We start from the raw sequence: 10,050 nt of genomic DNA, 5'->3' as shown, positions 1-10,050 counted from the left end.
AGAGAAGATAACAACATTTTTACACTAATATATTCAAGTCATTATCAAAGCATAAAAGTAATGCCATGAGGCCAACAATCTCCTCACATAAGGGGGGGAAAATCCCTTGGAATCTCCTTAGTTTACCTATCTCAATAAAGTATATGACTGGTTCGAAGAACATCTCAAGATTCAGGAAAACCACCATCCTAGGGTTCACAACCCCCTCTTAGGTTTTAGTACTTTCCTAAAATACCCTCTGATACTCCCTGCACGCACGGTGCATCTGAACCCGCCTCAATGTATGGATTCCCATTCATCGTGGCTGAAAGAAAACTCAATCCTTAAAAAAACATAATAATGGATGGCTCAGATATGTCTTGTGATTTTATATATCACTTTCCATTGTTACATGGATAACTCGAGAAAATCACTAACATCATACCTCAACATCCGGATCAAAACATTCTCCCCCAGTCATCATCAAAAATAATTTAGACTGGAAAAGCATAATAGATGAAGTGATATGCATGAATTTGAACCAAAAATCAGTAATATATGAGGCAAGAAGCATGGATTTACAGCTAAAACATCGTAACTCAGTCATACTGAGCATCCTGAAGAAATAAAAGTAAGGTCTGAAAGCACAGTAAAATACATTGAAAGATAAAAACTCTTAGTTCTTGAAGAGAGATTTCTCTTTCTCATTGAGGTGGTGGTGGAGGAGGAATGAAGGAATAGATTTGGTCGAAAAGACTCCATCATATCCATTTGAGCGATCCTCATTGCCCTAACATCATTTCGGATTTCATTTGCAAACTCTTGGAACTCTCTGTTTGTGAGAGATCTGTCCAAATCTTCATCAACGTGAATAACCTCATTAGGATCAATGCAGTATCTTCAGACTGAGGACAAGGTTGAGGGGCAGTGTACCCAGGATGATAAGTCTATACATTACAGACTCACTAGTCAGTTGCTTATGTAAATTATAAATGTACTAAAATCAAACGATAACAGTAAAATTGACAAAATAAACAGGCTAGAGACGAGGAATTCACCTTTATTTGAGCAAGAACTAAAGAAATATAGAAGGAAGTGATGAAGGGGCCCACACACCCTAACCCTAAACTAAGGATTAGATCAAAGTGTAAGGAAATAGGGCCTCAGTAAGCACAGGACAGAATAGGGCTTGATAGGGAGAAACCTGATCTCTCTAAAACTAGGGTTCAGATGAGGAAGAAATTCTGGTTGAGTGAAGCTTCCGATGGGATGAATCAATAGCTAAAATCTCATGGAAAGAAGCCAACTTTGTACTGGTGCAATAGACCTGCAATAGGCTGCTGCCAGAATAGAGTAAGGGCCCTGGTTTGGTCTGTAACAAAGACTGGAAAGGTCCAGAAACAAGGAATGCTCAAATTACCCTCACACAATGAATTATCATGAGCTTCAGCTTCACACATGTTAAGCATAAGTGTTGTCGAAGGGGGAAAAGTAAAGGACACAGGAGTTACAATAGACAACATCTTAATGGAAAGCTTGACCAAAAGAAAATTTAAATCTTTATTCTAGTATGGCAAATGAAGGAATAAAAGATGCCTCCAAATATTATGACTAAACTGAAATATGCAAAACCAATTATTCTTCTAAGTCTATGTTCAGACGCAAAGGCAAGAATGTATGAATTCAATGCAATAGAGAGCACAGACTTAAACAAGAGTATGGACCCCTCAACTTTAAAAGACAAAAAAGTGAATGAAGAGTAAAGGATATACCTGACGGCAGATATCACAAGTTATATCTCCTTTCTCATTGCACCAGCGCTGAACACACTTTCTGTGAGCAAACTGGACAGAATTTATTGTCAAATCAGAATCCAATCAAAATATAAAGGGTAAATTACACTGCGATCCCCTGTGTTTTGAAAATATACCGCCGACACCTTTAAGTGGACGGTGTTAAACAAAAATATATAAATACAATTTTACCCTTCAATTAAAACCACCCTATGCTTTCTAACCCTTATTAAAATAACCCTATTCTCTGGCTTCTTCTCCTCCTTCGCCTGAGCCGGGGAAGAAATCCATTGCTGCTGCGGCTTCTTCTCCACACCTGGTCGATCGCCTTATTCTTCTTCCTCCTCTTCTTCTTCTTATTCTTCTACTTTATTTTATTTTATTCTTCCTTTATCCTTTAACCCCAACAATGGCTGCCAACCTCATCCATGAAACCCTAACCCTCTCCTCTGTCACTGCATCACCGAACCTTCTCCTCCCTTCTTTATTTCTCTTCTTCCTTCATCTGTGAAATCTTTACCCAACACCATCACCGAAACCCCATAATCATTTCTCTCTTCTGTTCTGTTCCTCCATTCTCTCTTTCCTTCCACTAACCAGAACCCATTTCTTTCTTTAAAATCCCCAATAGCATGGCCATACTATCTCCCCTTTTGATTTTTTTCTATTTCCTTCGGAATCCCAGCCGACATCATTACCTATTGATCCCTTTCTTTCTCTTCTCAGTTCCCCCTGTGCCAGATGAAGTGGATAAAACAGAAACCATCTGATAAATTTCCAATTTCCATTTCTTCTCTTTCTTGTGAGTCTTTCTCATGCGCTCCATGTTTCGATTCTGTTATAGTCTTTGGAGAGCTAATGAAGATGTTGCAGCTCTAAAGGGAGTGATCAAAGTGTGGTTGCTGTCGTGATTCCGGCAGAGACTTCTTCCTTCTTTTAACCTAAATCCTAGACTGTTGTGCCTTCTCATGACCCCCTGGTCGCTGCCCTCTGTTACCGTCTACCGCTGCAACTCCCATGGTCACTGCGCCTCACAGCAACGACTCCCTTTCGCTTGCGCTGTCACCGTTGCACTCAAACGTGACCCCCTGGTCACTGCCTCCTATCGCCGCTGCGCCCAAACGTGACCCCCTTAGTCGTTGTGCCTTCCTGCTGCGGCCTCTTTGTCGCAGGTAACTTCAAGTAGCAGGGAGGGGAAGGGGGTGTGAAGTTTGGGCTTACCTAAGGGCAAAATGGTAAGCTCATACTCCCATTAGGGGTATATTTGCCATTTTAAGGCATCAAAGGCCAACACATCAACAAGTAACGGGAATGCTCTAACGGATGGGGGCTGAGTGTAACAAATACCCTAAACTCAGGGGTGCCAGGTGTATATATTCAAAACACAGGGGATTGCCCTGTATTTAAGGCAAAACTCAGGGGGTCGCAGTGTAATTTACCCAATTATAAATCATTAAAAATTTACAAATAGTAGCAAGAGGATAGGGAAGGCAATCTTACCTTTTGGAGACCACAAGGACCTGTTGGAAGGCCCCTTTGAATTCAGAAACACGAGCTACATTTAAAATTTAGCTCATCAATCAGATTGAGATGGAAATTTAGAAGCTCAACAGAAAAAAGTTGAAATAAAAAAGGGAATGTCTATTCCACTCCTGCTTTTGGCAGTTCAATGAGACTTTTTTTTTGACAATCACCAACAATCGCCCCCCCCCCCCACCCCCGATAACCCACCCACCCCAAAAAAATCAAAAAGTTAGTTCAAATCACACAATAGCATCTCCTTTTGAGGCATAAAATGAGAATGATTGCCTGATCTTCATGTGTGTAAAGGACTTAAGGAATTCACACACTGTTCTACCTTCCACCTACCACATTTACATCACTAATGTAATACATATTGCACTGTACATTCTCTTAACCTATATATAGGTCATCCATTGTACAAGGCAGATATACTGAAATACAAGATTCAATCTTACTTTTCCAATTCTTCTATCATGGTATCAGAGTGTCAAGCTCTCAACCAGAGTTGTCTTCTCTAGTTATACGATACACATCTCTACATCTAGAGAACCCAGCCGCTCTCTGTCACTCACCCTGCTTCTGCGGTGCTCGATCCTGTGTCTCTAACTGTTATATTTGTGTGCTGCTTCTTTAAGGCCCCGTTTATTTAGAGGGGACTTAGGTGGGGTGGGAGAATTAGCGTGGGAAAATGTTGATGTGGCACTTCAAAATCCCACCCCAACCTTGTTTGGTTATCATGGGGTGGTGAACTTACAAAAACTCAGGGAACATCAATAAATGTTTTATCTGCTGATGTGGCACTTAAAACTCCCACCCCTAACCTATCCAAAGTCCCACCAATATGGTGGGACTTTGGTTATTATTCATGGGAAAAGTAACTTTACCTCGACATTTCTACCCAACAAAACCCCACCTTCCCCTCTAAACAAACGGAGCCTAATAGAACACGGTCTCTGTTCCTATTCACATGCCACGCCGCCCCTGCTTCTTTAATTGAACCTTGAGTTTCAATTCTGGAATCTCCAAATCAGGCCATATATTCAGCAGTTGCATCACCAACATTGCACCCCCCAGAACCTCCACACTGCCCACCTGCTCTTCACTCAGGCTCGCAAGCAATAGCATCGTCTTGCAGCCTCCACAACTGTTTCCAGTGGCCATCAGCCTCGTGTCAACCCCAGGCTCCACTGAAGCTCCAACCTCCATAACTGAGGAAACCCAAGCACATCTGGTCTGGCCTTGGCACTACTTTCGTTCTGTTGAACCCTCAGCCTCCATTGGCGACTTCAGCCTGCAACATCCCACAGTCCTGCACCGCACCTGCTCACATCTTCTAACCCCAACAACCATCTGCACACCATAGCTAGCCCCATCACTACAAGTCTACACCCACTGCCATTGCCTGCAATCTCCTCTAACCACTCCCATTTTGTCAACAAAGCACTTTGTCTTCTTGTTACTAATCTCTTCCACATCACTTTCTTTCTTTCTTTATTACTTACTCTTTCTTCTCTTCTTTGCATGTTGTCTACTTCCCTTTATTCTTTTTGTCTTGTTGCTACTAATTTTCCCACCTTACTCTATATTCACCATATTCTCTCACCACCTACCCCACCCCCCTTTTCACTCGATCGACCCAACCCAAACTCCACTTCTTGTGACAGTCCTTTGTCACGAGTGGATTACAAAAATTAATATCTTTCTACAAGAATGGCCTCTTCAGACTCTGATGCTACTCATCCTATTTCCACCATTCTAAATGGGTCTAACTATCACTCTTGGGCCCAAGCTATGCGTAACTTCCTCAAAGGCCGAAAACTATGAACCCAAGACACCAATGAAGATGATTCTAAATTCCTTGAGCGCCTTGAAGACTGGGAGAGCAAAAATCATCAAATTCTCACTTGGATTCGCAACACTTCTGCTCCTTCCATACACCTTCAATTGGTCAATTTGAGATGGCAAAAGAAATCTGGCACTTACTTGCCAATCGGTACACCACGGCTGGTCTTGCTCATCAGTATCAGCTTCTGGGCGATCTTCACCGAATGAAGCAAGAACCGGTCAGTCCATCAATGACTTTCTTGCTCAGATGCAGTTTCTCTGGGATCAACTTGTCCTTTCTGAGCCTACATGGGATACACCAACAGCTGCGTAAAAGTTCTGTTCTTATTGGAACCAAATGCGCCTTATGCAGTTTCTCATGGCACTCACTAACAACTTTGAACCCATTCGTGCCACTTTACTACACCGCAAACCCTTGCCCACTCTTGAAAGTGCCATTGTTGAACTTCTTTGAAGAAACCAGACTTGGTACACTGAAGCTTCAGTCCAACGATGTTGTTCTTTCTGTCTCTAGTTCCACCAAACCGAAATAGTGTCTGTACTGTTATTGACAGGGTCATACAATTGAGGAATGCTACAAGCGCCAGAACCGGGGTCTGCCATCCCAATGTCCTCAATTTTGTGGCACTCCAACCAGATTTCAACAACAGAATAGAGTTCACTCTACTACCGCTGCTGCTACCTCTGAGGCAGTCCCTAGTGAGCCTTCTTCCTCTCTTTCCATTTCCCTAGGAGACCTTGAGACTCTACTAAAAACAGATTTTATCTACTTCTGGCACCTCTCACTCAACTGCGTTGTCTATCCTCCCAAGAAACACTTAATCTTGGTTTCTTGACTCTGCCTGTTGCAATCATATGACTGCTGATTCTTCTATCTTTTATTCCAAGTCAACTAGTTCTTCTATACCTGCCATTTCTATTGTTGATGGTTCCTGTAGTCCCGTATGAATGTTAGCAACATAGGTCTCATGTTTCCACTGCTAACTTGTCCCTACCTGATACATATTTAATTCCTAAATTCAGCTTAAATCTTATCTTTGTCGGCCAGTTATATGACCTTGGCTTTAATGTATATTTTTCTACCATTGTTTTGTGCAGGATCCTCAAACGGGACAAACTCCTGGGACTGGCCGTAAAGTGGGATGCCTGTTTGAACTCACTTCTCTTCGCCTTCCCTCCTTAATTCAATCTGCCACCTCAATGGCATCTAGTACACCTATGAGCATATGTAATTCTCGACAGAGTCATATCTCTCTCAGTAAGTTACATCATTTAATTTCCATTGGTCAGTTAGGTTCTGTTAAGGATGAAACTATTGATTGTCAGTTCTGCCAATTTGCGAAACAAATTGCATTACCTTTTAATAAAAATGATTCACTTTCATCTTTATTGGGGCCCAGCTCCAAATAACACCATGGGGGGATCTCGATATTTTGTCATTTTTGTCTATGATTATTCTCACTAAACTTGGTTTATCTTATGCACAATCAATCTGAGATATCTCAAATTTATTATATAATAATTTCTGTCATATGATTAAAACTCAGTTTTTTGCAACATTAAAATTTTTTCGCTCTGATAATGCCATGACATATCATGATACTCATTTTCTAAATTTCCTTCACAAAAATGGAACTATTCATCATCGTTCTTGTTCAAGTATCTCTCAACAAAAGGGTCGTGCCGAACGTAAACATCGCCACATATTGGAAACGGTTTGTGCACTACTTCTTTCCTCTTCATGTCTAGAACGATTTTGGGAGGAAGCTGCTTTGACAGCTATCCACACTATCAACTGCATACCTTCATCAGTCTCCCTTTGAACGCATGCATGGAACTCGTCATGACTACTCCTCTCTTAAAGTTTTTGGATGTGTCTGCTTTGTTCTCCTTCAACTCCATGAACACACAAAACTAGAGCCTCGTTCTCGTCTTTGTTGCTTTCTTGGCTATGGCATTGAACACAAGGGGTATAGATGTTGGGATTCCATTTCTAATCGTCTTTGCATCTCCCGTCATGTTACCTTTTGAGAGCATCACATGTTTTCCTCCCTCTCCTCCTTCCACAACTCTGCTACTCCCGCCTTCCCATACTTCTTCAATCAGTCTATCGATTTTTTCCCTGATCTCAACTACAGGTTCCCCAAGTGAGCTCACACCGGCACCACCACACGAGTCTCCAGCTTCTAATGTGCCTGATCTATCTGAGGTCCTGCCAGTTCTTCTGAATCTCTCGAGTCCTCTTCCTCACACCATTACTCCTAGCCTACTCGCCGTTCCACTAGGGTAAGAGAACTACTTGTTCATCTTTATCATTATCTTTGCTTTTCCACCATTAGTTCCTTATATGAGCCTCCTACCTACCGTGAGGCATGTTCTAACCCTCTTTGGCAGCAAGCAATGGCGGAAGAACTATAGGCTCTGACTAAAACTCACACTTGGGATCTGGTTAAATTGCCTCCAAATAAGAAGGCCATAGGCTAAGTGGATTTACAAAATCAAAACTCAATCTTATGGATCCATAGAGCAATACAAAGCTCAGCTTATGGCAAAAGGATTTACACAGGAATATGGGATTGACTAGGACGGAAACTTTGCTCTTGTTGCTCGTCTTACCGCTGTTCGCAGCCTGTTAGCAATTGTTGTTGTTCGTCATTGGCCATTATTCCAAATGGATGTTAAGAATGTGTTTCTTAATGGAGTTCTTTAAGAGGAAGTATACATGCAGCCCCCACCAAACTATGATCATCCTCCTCACCATGAATGTCGCCAACGTCGAACATTGTATGGGCCTCAAATAGGCTCCCCATGCCTGGTTTGCAAAGTTCAGCAGCACTATTCGTCAATTCTCATTTACACCGAGTGCTTATGACAATGCCCTTTTACTTCACAAATTTAACAACGGCACCATCCTTCTTTTGCTCTATGTGGATGATATGATTATTACTGGAGATGATCCTGTAGGTATCTCAAAACTAAAACAGTTTCTCCACCGGCAATTTGAAATGAAAGATCTTGGACCTCTTAGCTACTTTTTGGATTTCGAGGTCTCCAAAATTGATGGATACTATCTCTCTCAGGTCAAGTATGCCTCTGATCTGCTATCTCGTGTCGGGTTGACTGGCAACAAAATTTCTCCTACTACTCTCGAGACTAATGTTCAGCTAACTCATACTGATGGCACTCCTCTTCAAAATGCAACTCTCTATCACCAGTTAGTTGGGAGTCTTGTCAATCTCACAGTTACCTCGTCCTGATATTGCTTATGCAGTCCATCTTGTCAATCAGTTTATGTCTGCTCCTCGCTCAGTCCACTATGTTGTTGTCCTTCGCATTCTACGGTATGTCAAAGGCACACGTTTTCATGGTTTACATTTTTCTGCTCACTCGTCTCTAGAGTTATGTGCCTATTATGATGGTGATTGGGCTGGAGACCCTACTGATCGATGATCCACTATTGGCTATTGCTTCTTCTTGGGAAATTCCCTCATCTCTTGGCAAAGCAAGAAGTAAATTGTTACATCTCGCTCTAGTATAGAGGCACAGTATCACGCCATTGCTGATACAACCTTTAAACTTCTTTGGTTACACTAGCTACTTGAAGACTTGAGAGTGACACATTCTAGTGCCACTATTCTTAATTGTGATAATAGAAGTGCTATATAGATTGCTCACAACGATGTTTTTCATGAGTGCAACAAACATGTAGAGAATGATTGTCACTTTGTACATCAACATCTAGTTTGTAACACTCTTCGTCTCTTACCAATTACATCTTCTGATCAGACTATTGACATCTTCACCAAAGCTCATCTCCCAGGACTTTTTGGTACTCTCGTTCCAAACTCAAGTTGGGATCAACTTTCCCACTTTGAGTATGAGGGGGGATGTCAAGGAATTAAGGAATTCACACACCATTCTACCTTCCACCTGCCACTTTTACATCACTAATGTAATACACATTGCACTGTACATTCTCTTAACCTATATATGGGTCCTCCATTGTACAGGACAGATATATTAAAATACAAGATTCGTTCTTACTTTTCCAATTTTTCTATCAATGTGCACAATGGTAATTATCCACCATGACGGAGGCTCAAGTCCACTTCAAAGAAGCTCTAGATAAGACAGAAAAGATATCTCTTCAAAAACGTATTAAAAAAGAGAAATCTCCAGTGACTATAAGAACCATGCTGAGGAGAGCAAAGAACACAAAAGCAGGCTTCCCTTCATGCAACTTCAGTATAAAGGGTAGAGCAGGAATACCTTCAAGCTGCCACTACAAGCGCAAGGGATCTCCAGGTTCTTAATGTGGTCATCCTCCTGGCAAATGCGGCATTCCACCACCTGAATAAGTGGCTAATCGTCATCAGAGACTTCATGTTTCACCATTCTCTTATCATCGCAGGCACAACCGGGCGCTCCAGATGACCCCGGACCGTCAACTCCTTGCATGGATTGCAAGGTAGCAGGTGTTATGTAAAGGCCAACCTACATAACCAAATGATCCCCCATTCCTCGACAAACTCCCTCCTCAAATGAACTTCCTGATTCACAAAATTTCATATAATACCCACTTCCACAAAAGTTTCACATCATACTCATTTCCACAAAATTTTCATATAATACTCATTTCCACAAAAATTTCGCATAATACTCACTTCCAATCCAAAGATTCCGTTCCATATTCAGCTTAATTTACTCTGTAAAATATCATACAAAGTATTAAAAAAGAAAAGGAAAAAAAAAAAAAGAAGAAGAAGCTTCAATAGCTTTTAACTGGAAAAGGGTTCGAGGGATTCTTCCTCCCCAAAGCTCCATAATGCGAACTCAAGGACAGACGAAAAGGCTACATATGAAGTGAACGGGCCATTGGCTGAGAAAATTTTCAAAATTCGGAACACAG

The 10,050-nt window shown here is 41.6% G+C and overlaps 1 pseudogene; it reads right to left on the bottom strand.

Moving 5' to 3' along the window:
- Positions 1-538: 538 nt before the first annotated feature.
- Positions 539-9,706, bottom strand: LOC122671406 (annotated as a pseudogene).
- Positions 9,707-10,050: the final 344 nt, after the last annotated feature.

The sequence above is a fragment of the Telopea speciosissima genome, chromosome 8 (assembly GCF_018873765.1).
Source record: "Telopea speciosissima isolate NSW1024214 ecotype Mountain lineage chromosome 8, Tspe_v1, whole genome shotgun sequence".
NCBI lineage: Eukaryota > Viridiplantae > Streptophyta > Magnoliopsida > Proteales > Proteaceae > Telopea > Telopea speciosissima.
The sequence above is the reverse complement of the archived record's forward strand: the minus strand, read 5'-3'. Positions and strand labels throughout refer to the sequence as shown.